Source organism: Euphorbia lathyris, chromosome 8, assembly GCF_963576675.1.
Source record: "Euphorbia lathyris chromosome 8, ddEupLath1.1, whole genome shotgun sequence".
NCBI lineage: Eukaryota > Viridiplantae > Streptophyta > Magnoliopsida > Malpighiales > Euphorbiaceae > Euphorbia > Euphorbia lathyris.
Genome location: NC_088917.1, coordinates 27,908,866 through 27,924,516, shown reverse-complemented (window position 1 = coordinate 27,924,516; position 15,651 = coordinate 27,908,866). Strand labels below are relative to the sequence as shown.

General features: G+C 31.7%; 1 pseudogene; it reads left to right on the top strand.

The window, feature by feature from the left end:
• The first annotated feature begins 4,787 nt into the window (after nt 1–4,787).
• LOC136203897 (uncharacterized) lies at nt 4,788–7,939 on the top strand (annotated as a pseudogene).
• The last annotated feature ends 7,712 nt before the right edge of the window (nt 7,940–15,651 follow it).

Sequence of the window (15,651 nt, the reverse complement as noted above, 5' to 3'; positions counted from 1 at the left end):
TTTTGTATTTGGCATTTGTGGAGGACGAGACAGAGGACACATTTGCTTCATGCGAGCTCAATTGTGGTACCGGAAGTGTGAAGGCAGATTTTTTTGGTGGAGTTAATCATCCCTTCAACTGTTTTCAGTTTGCTCAACAATTGATAGTAATCAATATGAATACCCTTCTGAGTCACTAAATTCTGAATGCATGATTTGAAAGGATCCCCAACATTCTTGTAAAGTAATGACGGTAGAAGGTGCATGGGATATGGATTGCCAGATGCAGCCAGATCATCAAGAATAGCTTTGAGTTTTTGCATATATTCACCAATGGGTAACTCATTTTGTTCAAACTCATGTAACTGAATGCTTAGTTGGAACTGTTTATCATCAGTAATAACGCCATACGCGTTTTCAAGTGCAATCCAGATGTCATGTGAATAATGAAAGCAAGTGATAATTTCATAAACTTCTTCTGTAATTAAATGTAATAGCAGGGACATCACAACATTTTCTAACTCATCCCACACAGTGTAGGCTGGGTTAAGTATAACATCATCATTGTTGGACAGAAAACCTCCCCTGGATAAGAATTTAGGTGGTGGTGGTGTATTGCTTGTGATGTGATCAAAGTAGTGATGAAATTTGGGGGTAGACACAATGGCCATCCTCCATGCTTTATAATTATGTGGTGTTAGTTTTATGTGAGTCTGTGTATGCGTGGGGTGAGGGCGAGGGCGAGGTTGATTAACAGACTCACTACTAGGTGTGGAATAAGTTTGGTAATTGGAGGAACCAATGTGATTGAAGGGGCGAGTTTGAGGTGGATTCACATAAAATTGATCATTAGATTGTGTGCAAAAAGTAGAGGGTAATTGAGAGCTATGATAGGACGGGGGAGGTCCAAAGCCAGGTCTGGTGGAAGGTTGCGAAAAATTACCTGGAGGATGAAACAGTGGCGGATGTTGCTGCGGTACAGTGATCCGATGTGTCTGTTCTTGCTATCGCGGTCGAGGAAATAGCCCTCCGTCATGCTGTTCGAACAGATAGGAGGAGGTGACCGTCGACATTGGCGCCGTGGTGAAGGGAGATTCGAATCTCCAACCGGACGACGGCTGAAGGGACGATGCGGACGCCGTATCCACGGTGTATTCCGTGGCAAAGCTCCTGTTTGCAGAGTTCGACCGAGCGGCCGCTGCTGCGGGTGGCGGAGTGACGAAGCTAGCGGCTTCGCCTGTTTCTGCGATTGACATTATCGCTGACGGAATTGCCGCCGAACTGTGATTATTTGCCGTCATCGGCTCTGAGTCAGACAGGAAGATTGATGACATCGGTTGTTCGTGAGACAACGGTGCCGATTGATTGAAGGAATTTGGAGGAATGGATGCGGAAGCGGAGCGAGACAGAGTTGAACCGTTTCCTGCTCGTGATACCATGTTGGATGATTCGGTGTTGGAGAGAGAGAGAGAAGCCGAATCTTAGAGAGAGAGAGAGATAAGTTGAACGAATAATAATTCCATTGATTAGGGTTCGTATTGATCACAAGTATATATATGACAGACATATGAATCTATACTAATTAGGTTTTCTAAACCCTAATTAGTTGTATAGTTTAGATACAACTCTAAGACTTAATTCTAGATAGACTAGAATCTTATCTCTGCACACTGAATAGACTTGTACACAGACTACAATTCTATTTAGTGTGCTAATAATTATCTGTAGAGATAATACGGATATTATCTCTAACACTCCCAATTCAAAGTGCAAATCGTAAAATTAAATTAAAGAAAAGTGAAGACTTACAATCAAAATGCATATTATATGCTACAAGTAAAATCAAACCCGAAATAATAGATTAACCACAAACAAAAAATTATTTTGGGAACTACGTGACATATTGGTGACATATTGATGAGGAAAAAATTAGATGAATGTAAAATGGAAAAAATGAACAAAATAGAAAAAATAAAAAGATTTTTTTAACCAATAAAAAGAACTTTTAAAAATTATATATAACAGATATATTTATTATTAATTAAAAAAAAACATGTAATTAGCAATGTGGCCTTGGTTTTTTTTTTTAAAGTTGTGCGCAATGCATTTACATTAAACAAAGGAAAATTACATCAAAGATGAAGAAAAACCCTTAACCCACCCCACCCGAATGTGATTCGAACCCATGACATCGAGAGTTATAGGTAAGCTCTCAACCAACAGACTAAGAGTTTCACCATAATGTGGCCTTGGTTAGGACCTCTGAACTGAATAACAATTTAAGTCGAATAAGACAATTTTCAACCCATTTTATTATTTTTATTACAATCAAACCATATTTTTTTTATTTTCATTTTTTATTTTAATGTTGATACATTGTTTTCGCTACACTCCATTTTCTTATTTTTTCTGTTCAATTTCTTTTAAATAATAATATTATATAAAAAAATATGCAATAACTATATTTATATATAAAAAAGTAAATAATAAAATATTATTTGATGTTGCATCAAATTTATAAGGCAACATCAAATTTGATAAAAAAAACTTGTATTCATTAATATAAAACTACGATTTGATGATGGTTGGAAAGCCGGTCGACATCAAATCTCTTTTCCAACATCAATTTGATGTTGGGTTGGAAAGGGTTTGGGTCTTGTTTGGTAAAGAGTTATTTGGAGTAAAATTAGAGGTTTGAGTCACTTTAGAGGTTTTGACTAGTTAAACATTTTATACTTGGTGAAGAGAGGTTTAAAAGAGCTTATTAGGTCCAAAAAGCTAATTTTGAAAAGCTCATTTTAGGAGCGTTTTCAATTAGGTTATTGATCCATCTCTTTTTATGGACAATTTTACCCCTCATTGATATTCTTTAATTCCAAATGAATACTTTACTATATTCTTATTTGTCATTTTAACTATTAGCAATTAGCTAAATTTTAGCGTACAAATTTATATAATCTGATAGTCAAATCTGTTAACAAAAAAGGTGAGTAAAATGAGCTGACGATTCAAAAAAAAAAACAAAGAAAGGTTGACAATGTCAATATAGCCGCCTGTTGGAGTCATGCTGTCTTGCAGTACAAGGATTTCTAGGAATCAATACGTCCCTTTTCCATTTTTAATAAAATAAAATCCAAATTTGTTATCCCAATTTCCAACAACTAATCCCACTTTCCGAGTTCTTGTCACTTGTCTTTAAATTTGCATCTCTGTTTTTTTTTTTTTTTTTTTATCGTTAGATAAGGGTCCTGTTTGATAAAAAACGTTTTGGATAAAAAGAGCGGTTTGACCAATTTTAGAGGTTTGATCATTGAAATCGGTAATTGGAGTATTTGGTGGAGAGAGGTTTGGGAGAGAGTTTTGAGATGAAAACGCTAATTTAGAAAAAGCTCTTAAAAGGAGCTTTTTCAATTAGCGTTTTGCAATATTAAAATTAATGGACTTCTTTAACCCTAATAGATGGACTTCCTCTTCTCTTACGTCAAAATTAATACCCTTATTCGTGTTTTTGCACAAACCGCTATTATCAATCAGCTAATTTTTACCAAACAGCTCTACACAAACAACTAGTCAAATCAGCTAATGTAATCAGCTAACAGCTAACAGCTAATTCCCAAACAGGGCCAAGATAAAACTGTGTTTGTTTTACATACTGTTTGTTATTACAGTTTGTTGTTACTATTTTTTAAAAATAGAGATTCTATTTTTTAATAACATGCTATTTTTTTTATATAAAAGGTAAACAAAATATCACTAACCAAATATCTAAACCTAGATTTGTTCATGAGTTGGGTCGGACTAGACCATATCGGATTTTTGAATAAAAATTCATGTCCAAACCTAGTCCAGCCCGTAGTAAATATGTCTCTGGCTCAAGCCGGGCTGCACTGAATTAGAATGACTTAATTCCAAACCTAGTCCAAGTCTGCCCATATATTTGTTTTTCATAAATTTAAAATTTTATTTCCACTACATAGTTGTTTTACATACTATTTGCTGTTGGAAAAAATTACTTTTTCAAAAAGTAGAGATTCTACTCTTTAATAAATGCTATTTTTTAAATGTAAAAGGCAAACAAAATGTCACTAACCAAACACCTAAAACTAGACTTGTTCATGGATTGGGCCAGATCGGACCATATCGGGTTTTTCAATAAAAATTCATGTCCAAGCTCAGCCCATCCCGTAGTAAATATCCCTCGGACTCAGGCCGGACTGTGCTGAATTTTACTTCCAGACCTAATCCAAGTCTGCCCATATTTTATTTTTCATAAATCTAAAACTTTATTTTGCAAATCCAACAAAATAATTTTAAAATACAAAACTAAAAGTTTTTTTTCGCAAATCCAACAAAATAATTAAATTAATACAATTTGTAAGAACACCCACAATGAGTGAATTAGAATTTTTGTATCACTTCACAAAAAAATCACATTTTTCAAAAAAAAAAAATCTAATACATTCAACTACATCTTCATTACACTCATTTATATAACTTTTTTACGTAGACCCTACTTGTCATAAAACTCTTACACATTTTAAATAAATTATTATTTCTATCCACCAAACAATTAATCTAATTATTTTATCATCCAATTTAAATAATTCAATTAATCTATAAATTAGTTAAAAAAATAAATATCAATTATATCTATAATTATTTTTCACTGAAATAGTTAATTAAAAAAAATATAATTAATTGCAAAAATAACATATATCACAAACGATATTTTTTATTGAAATAAAACACGAGAATACAAAACGGAAATTCATCGGTTGACTATCGTTAAATTGGGTCATATTGACGTAATGGATATCAGGATGGTAGAAGTTGTGAGGGTTTGGTACAAAATGACCGTAATTATGAGAAAATACAGGTTGTGGAGAACCACTCATGGGAGATATTTGCATATTCGACATATTTCGGTTTGATATTTGGAAAGGATTAGGGTGTTGCGAATCGGAATACAGAATTTTCTGCGAGGATTTTTTGCTACGTGGACGTTTATCCATACCTCTAAATATGCAAAATGTAATATTTAGGTGTGTTTTTGTATGTGTAAATGAGTTGGGTATTTATAATTTTTTTTTAAAATAGAGTTGTTATACAAAAGTTATCGTTTCATATATATAAATATATTTATTTAATTTTTTTATCCAGTATATCCGTTACTCACATTGAAGATTGATTAAACATTTTATTTTTATATTCTATATACACCGCTTGCCTCGTTCAAATTTTAAGAGAAAAAAACAATGGATCAGTCAAACCTTGCGGCTGTGACGCGCCTCCTGCACGCGTGTATCACACGCGCGCTGAGGTGCGATCTCAGCCGCATGTCCGCCTCACCTCCCTCATATCACTTCACTGTCACTTTTTTACTCTTTTGATACAAAAAATCTCTCTCCTCACTTAATACACTACCCTCCAACCCAAAGATTCAATTTATTGAATCACTTTATCAAAGTGAGACATTCCATTATGAGGGACGGATCTACAGTATAGGCAACGGGGGCACTTGCCCCCACTGAGATTTGTAAAAAAAAAAAAAACTATATATATATATTTTCTGATCTCAAAGTCTTTGCCCTCATTGTTGTAGGACGAAGAACCTGTAAAAGCATCGAGATAGGGAGGAAGAAGATGATAGGACACAGTTATAATTTTGTTTGTTATTTCCTGTAAACAAAACGACGTCGTTCCACTTTAAGCAGAACGACGTCGTTTTGTTTAAAGGAAAAGTGGAACGACGTCGTTTTGTTTACAGGAAATAACAAACAAAATTACAACTCTACCCTCAACTCACCCTCCCTAAATCTAACGACATAACCCAAATATCCCCAAATACATCATCTGAACCCTAACTTCTTCTCAAATACGATTAGGAAAAATTGGTGCCTGCCTGCTTGCTGTTGCTCTGCTCTTCGTCTGTTTCAACTCGACTTGTATCTCGAAGACTCGAACTGAATCGAAAGAAGGTTGTTTGCTGCTCTGCTCTGCTCTTCTTTGAATTTCTTGCTGCTTCTTTTTTGTCTCGAAAAATTATGTATGCAGCAGGGAAGGGCGGTTGAATTGAATTTTTCTTCTTGCTTTGCTGATTTGAGTTGTTTGCACAAGGATTTGCGTTGTTTTGTTTGCTCGTGTATTTATAAATTATATAATCTAAAACTATATCATCTTTTTTTTTAACTCTAACTAAAACTATATCATCTAATCTAAGGCTTTAGTTTTTTTTCATTATTAGCTTTATTTCCAATTGTGGCCCAATTTGAATGAGCCCGAAATTAATTGTGTAAGAAACCTTATATAAGGTTGGGCCAATTTCTATATATGTAAAAGATATATTTCTATACACAGGGAACTTGAGTTGTTTGATTTGTTATATAATCTAGAACTTTAGTTGTTTTTTAATTGTTTTTTCAGCACTTTAGCTTTTCTTTTAGCACTTTATAATCTAAGACTTGAGTTGTATTTGTAAGTTGTAGTTAATATAGCAATTAATAATTAAATTAACATTAGTTTGTATTCCAATTTACCAGCCATTAACAATTTACCATTAGCGATTAGTCATGGACAATTTAGCCTTCCGATTTATCACTTAAGAATTCCAATTTACCAATTTAACTTTAAATTAACATTAATAACTTAACATTAACTAAATTTGAGAGAATGAATGCATTATATCCTTAACTAAATTTATAAACATATATTTAAGCTTAAGTAAATTTATAAGCTTATCTTGTGCTTAAGTTAAGCTTAACTAACTTGTTCTCTAATGTAGATTATGAAAAAAATACTTCGCTAGAAAAGAGTCGATCAATGAACAACAAGAAATTGACAAAAATGTTGATGGAAGAGAAGCGACATGTTCTTCAAAACAACCTCGGATTGAAATTGATTTGAATGATCTTCCTTCTGATCTTGGGTTAAGGAAATTAATTACAGACTATCATCCAAATGATTGAGATAAAGTTCGAAGAGCTTATCTGCAAAAGGATCCATGTCAACCCCATGAAAATGAATTTCCACAAAGAAGAATAGGACAAATATTAAGGCGATTTGTTCCTACTTGGTTTAAGGAGTATAACACTTGGTTGGAGTATAGTATTTCTAAAGATGCAGCTTTTTGTCTGTGTTGTTATCTTTACAGATCAGATATTAGTGAGCAAGCAAATAAAGATAGTTTTATTATTGAAGGATTTACAAATTGGAAAAAAAGGAAAGGTTTCAAACTCATGTTAGCGTCCACAATAGTGCTCATAACCAAGCTTGGAAGCAATGTGAATACTTGATGAATCAGAAACAACACATTGAAGTAGCTTTTGAGACCCATTCAGTTCAAACTCGAAAGGAATACAAAATACGTCTAGCAGCAACTATTGATTGTATTCGATTTCTTTTACATCAAGGACTAGCATTTCGAGGAAATGACGAGTTCGATGATTCAAGTAATCAAGGGAATTTTTTGGAACTTCTAAAGTTTCTTGCAAATCATAATGAAGACATCAAAAAGGTCACTTTAGACAATGCTCCAGGTAACTCTAAACTTGTTGCTCCTGATATTCAGAAAGATGTTGTGCGTGTTGCTTCTAGTGAAACCACTAAAGTTATCATCAATGATCTTCATAATGAATTGTTTTCTATTTTATTTGATGAATCTCATGATATATCACTAACATTTTCTTGGTATTGCGCTATGTGAACCCAAAAGGATGTGTGATTGAGCATTTTCTTGGTATTGTGCATGTTAGTGATACAATTGCTTTATCACTCAAGTTAGCAATGGAAGGATTATTTTCCAAACATGGTTTAAGTATATCAAATTTATCGTGGGCAAGGTTATGATGGAGCTAGCAATATGAATGTTGAATTTAATGGTCTAAAAACATTGATCTTGAAAGAAAATCCTTCTGTCAATTTCTGCACAGTTGAAAGATACATATTTATGACCTTTTTATAGGCTTATACTACAACAAAAAACGAGATTTTAAAGGAAACAGTAAAATCTCACTATACTTATATCACTAACAAAATAAGGACCCGGTAAAAGAGACTTGGTAAAAAAACAAACTTTGAATCAAACAACAAAATCTCAACAGCTCTCCAAGACATTGTTTGGGTTTGGCAGGGAGAGCAACATGAGCATATACAACATTAACAAGAAATACAGAAACAACAAGAAATAAACCTGCAATAATCAGTGTTATGTTAGTATCATACTGGTTTTCTTTTTTTCTTCCAACTATATTAGTTTTGATAGGCAAGTGAAATTTTTCCCAAATTTTTCTACATTTAAAAAAAACAGTATTCAAAAGGACAAAGAAAGCCAAGATATCCAACCATAAAAAACACCATTTGTCATCAACTATATCAAAGTATCATAGAATATCAAAACATAAAGCAATATTGAAAATATTCAAGTGGATTTCATTCCTAAACTGCTTTACTCAAAGCATCAAAATATTCCAAATGGAGCATGGGAAATGAAAAAAGAAGAAGACAATATATTACACTTGTGAAGTCCCAATGGACATTTGCGTGTCGGGGTGTGTCAGAGATTAATATAAGATCTATGATTGGGCCTTAACTATCAGCTTGAGCTTTTTGTTAAAACGGTTCCATGACAGCAATTGTAACAGAGCCAAGAAGTTTGTTTAGCTCATTGTCATTCCTCATAGCAAGCTAAATATACTTTGGCACTATTTTATTCTTCTATTAGCCACGACTACATCCCCTCAAGCTCTAAGACCTATAAAAGGAATAACATTTCAACCATTAGTTAACAAAACCCTAAGAATCGCAGACCTTATCATTAATCAATTTGAGATCCTAGCAACGCAACAGCTGAATCAGTACAGCAACCATAAATCTAATCCATCGAAATAACACAAATCCAACTCCAGCTAAAATTGACACAACTCAGATAAAAAATGAAACTAAATTAGAGAGGAAATCAAGCCATTAAAAGAACATACGACTATATATATATCGAAATTAAACGAATCCAATACACACCACACTAACCAATTACAACTCAAATGACTACACATAGACAAACCTCCTTTTGGAAAGTTGGAAATCAGAACAAAATTAAGAAAAACTTAAAAGGATCAATATCAAAACCCTACAAACATAAAAAAGGAAAATGGTTCAGTAGAGTGTAATTCCCTTTCGATTGCCCAAACACTAACTGCTCCACCATCAAGCCTTGCTAATATTATGCAACAATAACTGTTTAGAATCTGTCAGAAGAGAAACAATTAAATCCATAATAATTGCCGGCTTCCTGAACTGGTTTGGCGGTGGAGATCCGCGGGAGTGGAGAGAAAAGTACGATGGCTGGATTGAGAATGGTGATTCCTTCACCCCAAATTTAATTTACTCTTTTGTGCAAATTAATTAATTTTAAAATAAGAAAAATATACAGTTTACCGACGGAAAATTCGTCCTGAAATAACGACAAATTTCATCCGTAAGGCAATGATTGGAAATATCTCTAAAGCATGGTGAGCGACCACATCTTTTAGGTTTGGGACTGGATTTATAGTCGGTAACTTAGCAACAGCAATTTACAACTATGTAATGTTGGTCGCAAAGTTCGCGACTAAATAAAAAAAATTGTTAGTAACCTCTTACCAATATGCTAGTTACCGACTGAAAATATTCCATCGTTAACTGCTAAAATTCTGGCAGTAAATGAGTTAAGGGACCGAATTACGACTAAATTTTCGGTCCCTAACTGCTGATTTTCTTGTATTGTACATTCATAGCCGGCTCAAGGGAGGAGACAACTTAGGCGCCTACCTAGGGCCTTCCATTCAAAATTTATTTCAATTAGAGTATAATAATTATTGAGATATTAATTGTAAAAGATTATTTCTATAATCATATATAGAATCCGTAATAATAGCACATATTGCCTTTTTTTAGTCACCATATTTCAACAACAATAGCATTAATCATAATATTTGTTCTCTGTAAATTACCCTAAAAGTCTGAAGTTTATTTAGTTTTTCTATTGATTCAGTTCAAAATTATTAAATTTAGGAAAAGAGAAAGTATGAGAGCTGGTAGCTACAAAGTCATGAGTTTTTTTTTTAATAAAATTCAATTTTTTTTAAAATTGAATTAAAAACATTAACATTTTAGCCATGAGTTTGTCTAAATATGACAATTCCAACTTAAAATTAGAATTGAAAATAATTAAAAACTAAATTAGTATCACTTTTAAAAAAAAACCAATACTAACTTCCAGGACCGACCTTGGGCTTTGGCCAGGAGTGCGCTGGTCTAGGGCCAAAGCAGTAGAGGGCCTAATTTGTTTTTATTATATATATATATATATATATATATATATATAGAGTGTAATACAAGATTGAGCAAATATCAATACATGTCGTAGTGGTTAAACGTGCAGTTCAAATTGTAAGAGGCTTCATGTTTGATTCCCTCACAAAGTAACGCAACAACATCCTTTTAGCATATTTTATAAGTAAAAGCTTTTTCTTAATCTCTTTTTTGCTAAATGAAATTTTTTTATACAAATATTAATATTAGAAAATTTATATAAAATTTATTTTAAAATCTGCCATAAATTAAGTATAAACTTTTTTAAATTAAATATAAAGTCATACTTTATTTCTTATATATGAAAAATAATAACATATTGAAAAGTAGTTTTGTAACCAATTGTGATATTAATTTAACAAGACTTAAGAATTATTTAGGTTTTAAACTTAAAAAGGTTCAATTAATTTTTTTTGAATATAGATTGAAAGTTAATTTAAGAATTAAACTCATATTTGGTCATACCAAATTTTGTCATATCATTTGGTAATATTTTCACCTTGAAGTACTTCTATAAGTGACATTGATGCGGGGCATCTCCTTCTGGGATCGGGTCCGTACGAGGGAAGTCGGAGGAAGAACCAAGCACGAGCAACAACGGAGTAAGGGGGCCAAAACAGTGCCACACAACAGCTCAGGCACGCTCCGCGTACCTTATAGCACGCTTCGCGTACTTGAGTGTCAGATCCGGAGAAGAGTTCAGCAGCCAATCTACGCTCCGCGTAGATTTGGGTACGCTCCGCGTAGATTGAGTACTGATCCAGAGAAGAGTTCAGCAGCCAATCTACGCTCCGCGTACCCTAATTTTAAGGAACTTGCTCCTTACTCCAGCTTCCTCCTTAATTACAATCCTGCCACTTCTTATTTACAATCATGCCACCCCTTTACCATTAACCCACTTTACCCTTACCTTTATATTTTAATTAGTTATGTAATTTGCCCTTTTATGTAATTTGGCAATTAGGTTTTTGAGATGATATAAATTCATCTCTTTCTCTTTATAATGTTTAACTTTTTATCAATCAAAATTATATCATCTTCTTCAAGAAGTGTTTGTTAAGGTTTTCACCTTTAACAATGAGGGATCTTTGATTTCCTACGGATTTAGTCCGTGAAACCCGAGATTCACTCCTTCTAGTTTAGCTAGAGAAGAACATCTTTGTTAGTTTACGATTAAAACTAACACGTCCCGAAACCGATCTGTATCAGACATTTAACCCATTTTGGATATAAAATTATTTGATTTGTTATTTTTTTTCCACATGACACAATTTTTGATACATGATATATACACGTGGCAATTGATTTAATTTTTTATCAATTGAATTTAACATGTAGATAAATAAGGAATTAATGAAATATTTTTTTATTTATCATGTATTGAAATATACATATTTTAATTTTTTTTATGTAAAATGTCTTTATTAAAATGGCATTTATTTATTATTCCGCTCAGGGTCCATAAATTATCAGGACCGATCCTGTTAACTTATGTGTCATTCAAATTAAGAATGGGTAAGAATAAAACTTATAAAAACTTTAAAAGTGAAACAAAAAAGAACCCATATGATCTAAAAATTTCAAGAATTCGAGGCTTAGATTAGATTGTGACATTGGTAGTCCTATACAATTACATAATTAATAAAACTTGGTGAATAAATATACCAATTTCAAAAAAGCATTTAACACCTCTCAATTATAAATAACAATCGAATTTAATAAAAAGTGAAGACTTGGAATCAAAATGCATATCGTATGCTACAAGTAAAATCAAATCCGAAATAATAGATTAACATAATGATTTTGGAAACTAGGTGACATATTGATTGATGAGGAAAACATAATGATTTTAAAGGAAATTTTTTGAGTATTATTATATTAGAGTTAGAAGAATGTAAATGGCAAAAATGAACAAAATTGAAAAAATAAAAAGATTTTTTTTTAAATTATATATAATAAATATATTTATTATAAAAGGTAATTAGCAATGTGACATTGGCTAGAACCTGTAAACGGAATAACAATTTAAGTCGAACAAGACAGTTTTCAATCCATTTCATAATTTTCTCGTTACATTAAACTGTATTTTCTTCATTTTTTTCTTTCTATTGTGATGTTGCTACATTATTTTTGCTCCACTCCATTTTCTTATTTCTTTTGTTCAATTTCTTTCAAATAATAATATTATATAACAAAATATGTAATAACTATATGTTGGAAAATTTTGAATAAAATTATTTGTTAATTTTAATACTAACGAACACCTTCTTTCATGAACAATCGTGTCCTTCGTGAACAGTCGTGTTCGTACGTAAAAGTCGTGTTTGTCCGTGTACAGTCGCGTTTATTCGTGAAATGACATATCCTTTTGAGTTCTATTTGTATAGAATGGATTGTCAAATTCATATACGGTTAGAAAAATTATTCTTTGGAATTGTTCCTGCTCTCTGTCTGTTCATATTGTTCATGTTTTCCTACTCCGGTGATAACTAGGCTACACACGGTTGAGTTCGCTAATCTGTTATATCCTGGGAGACGATCGTCAATAGCGACGACATCTGTTTTAAGGAAACTGCTAATACAGACATCAGATTTGTCTAACTCTTTCCTTTTAATTTCTAACTTTATTGTTCATATTATTTTCTATGTTCGTTTTGTTTTTTTGTTAATCACATCTAACATTTTGAAGACAGACATAATTGTTCGTCTGACATTCATAAGACAGATACATATAAAATTGTTTGTTGATTTTCCAAAGAACATATGCAGAAGTATTATATGGAACGAATTTTAAGTCTTTCCGGAATATTGACAGAAATGCAGAAAGTTCGTATGACCAAAAGCTTCTGTATGATGAGTTACAGGTAGCATATATTCTGGAATTTTTCTTACTATCAGTCTAACACTATATTTATATATAAAAAGTAAATAATGAAATATTATTTGATTTCATTTTCCCTTTCTATTTATTTTGATGTTGCTACATTATTTTTGTTCCATTCCATTTTCTCATTTCTTTTATTCAATTTCTTTTAAATAATAATATTATATAACAAAATATATAATAACTATATTTATAAATAAAAAAGTAAATAATAAAACATTTTTTTGATGTTGCATCAAATTTTTAAGGCAATATCAAATTTGATAAAAAAAAACCATATTCATTAAAATAAAAATACTATTTGATGATGGTTGGAATGACGTTCGTCATTAAATCTCTTTTCCAACATTAATTTAATGTTGGATTGGAGAAAGTTTAATAATATGAAAGCTCATCAAACTTACAAATCGAATAAAAATTAATTAGAATAAGCATAATTGGTAAGAAAAAAAAAAGAAAAATGATTGGAATAAGAAAAATAAGAATACAGTAAAATCTCTATAAATTAATAATGTTGGGATCATGAAATTTTATTAATTTATTGAGGTTATTAATTTTTTCGAGTATAAAATTAGTGATATGGTTTAAGTAGGAACTAGAAGAAATTATTATTTTAAAAAAATTATTAATTTAACGAATATTAATTTATAAAAATTTGACAGTAAAATGAAACGCTGATTTAAACAAATAAGAAAAAACAGAATGAAACTTTCAATATAGCCGCCTGTTGGAGTCTTGCAGTAGTAGTAGTAGTAGGACAATGATTTCTAGGAAATTTTTCCATTTTTAATAAAATAAAATCGAAATTTGTTATCCCAATTTCCAACAACTAATCCTGACTTTTCCAGTCCTTGTCTTTAAATTTGCATCTCTATTTTTTTTGTTAGATAACCGGGTTTATTTGCATCAGTATCGTTCACCTGGACCTTAAATGATCAAATGAATTTGACAATTCACCATTAGATCTGTGTTCATTAAATTTACACTTTAGAATATTTTGTATATTCACCGTAGGATTATTATGAACGTAGATCTAAAGGTGAATGATCAAATTCATTTGGTCATTCAGGGTCCTGGTGAACGCTACTGTTATTTGCATACTGTTTGATTTTGGAAAAAAATACTTTTTTTTAAAGTATAGATTATGTTTAACAAAAGATCACTAACCAAACATCTAAAATTAAACTTGTTCATAGACTGAGCCGGATCGGATTATATCGGACTTTTCAATAAAAATTTATGTCTAAGACCAACCCTGCCCGTAGTAAATATGCACTGGACTTGGACCGAGCTGCGCTGAATTAGAAAAACTTAGTTCCAGACCCAATTCAAATCCGTCCTTCTTTTGTTTTTCCTAAATCTAAAATTTTATTTCCACTAATAATAAACTATAAAATAGTTAAAATTTAAAATATAAAACTAAAGGAATTTTTTTCCGCAAATCCAACAAAATAATTAAATTAATACAATTTGTAAATTTGAGAAGACGGAGGAAGGGAGGCCACTGAGAGGTATTAAGATGGGATTAATATAGTTAGGTGTTATTTTTAGTATTAATAAAATTAAATATTGTTTATTTAAACAATATCTTTTAAAGCTCCTGCATAATGTTCATTAAAAAAAACTAAGGGTCATCAGTTTTATTTGTTGTTTGTTGTTGTTATTATTTACTGTATCGGTTTGCTGTTTGAAAATGTTGATTTTTAAAAAGTAGAGATTCCTGCTTTTATAATAAGAGATATCTAACCGAACATCTAAAACTGTCATTTTCAAAGTGAAATGACAAACATGAGATAAAAAAACAATAACCAAACACCCTCTAAATTTGAATAAGTTGCAAGCAGTCCCTTTATATTCATACAAAATAATACTAATATATAAATAAGTTGCGGATCGCTCCGGGTTGATACGAGCTCTAATAATATATCCCAAACCCAACCCATAACTTAATGGATATCTTCGGGCTTGAGCCCAATTGGGTTAATTGTAAATTTACAATGACCAAGCCCATCCCATTATCTGCGGGTTGGGCAGACCATCGGGTGTCTGAACAGGTCTACTTAAAACTCTCATTTTTTGAAGTGAAAAGGCAAACATGAGCATGAAAAGGAGCAATCAAACACCCCCTAACAAAAATAGGCCTAAGTTTTTAAAAAAATATTAATATGAGCTCCATGTACGAAATAGTATTAACGTATGCTTAACATTTAAAAAAGAGTATGAATTTAGGTGCCGATAATAAAATGTCACACGTCATTTATATTATTCTGTTAAGTTCAGATTTCTCTCTTCACGTATAATTGACATAACTTAATATAGTAATATGAACAATGGCAAATACAAGATTGTTCAGTTGGAGGACCGATTTTACACGTGTGTAATTTTTTTTTTTTTTGCTAAATAGAACTTGTTCAAATTTTACATGTTATAATCTGAATGAT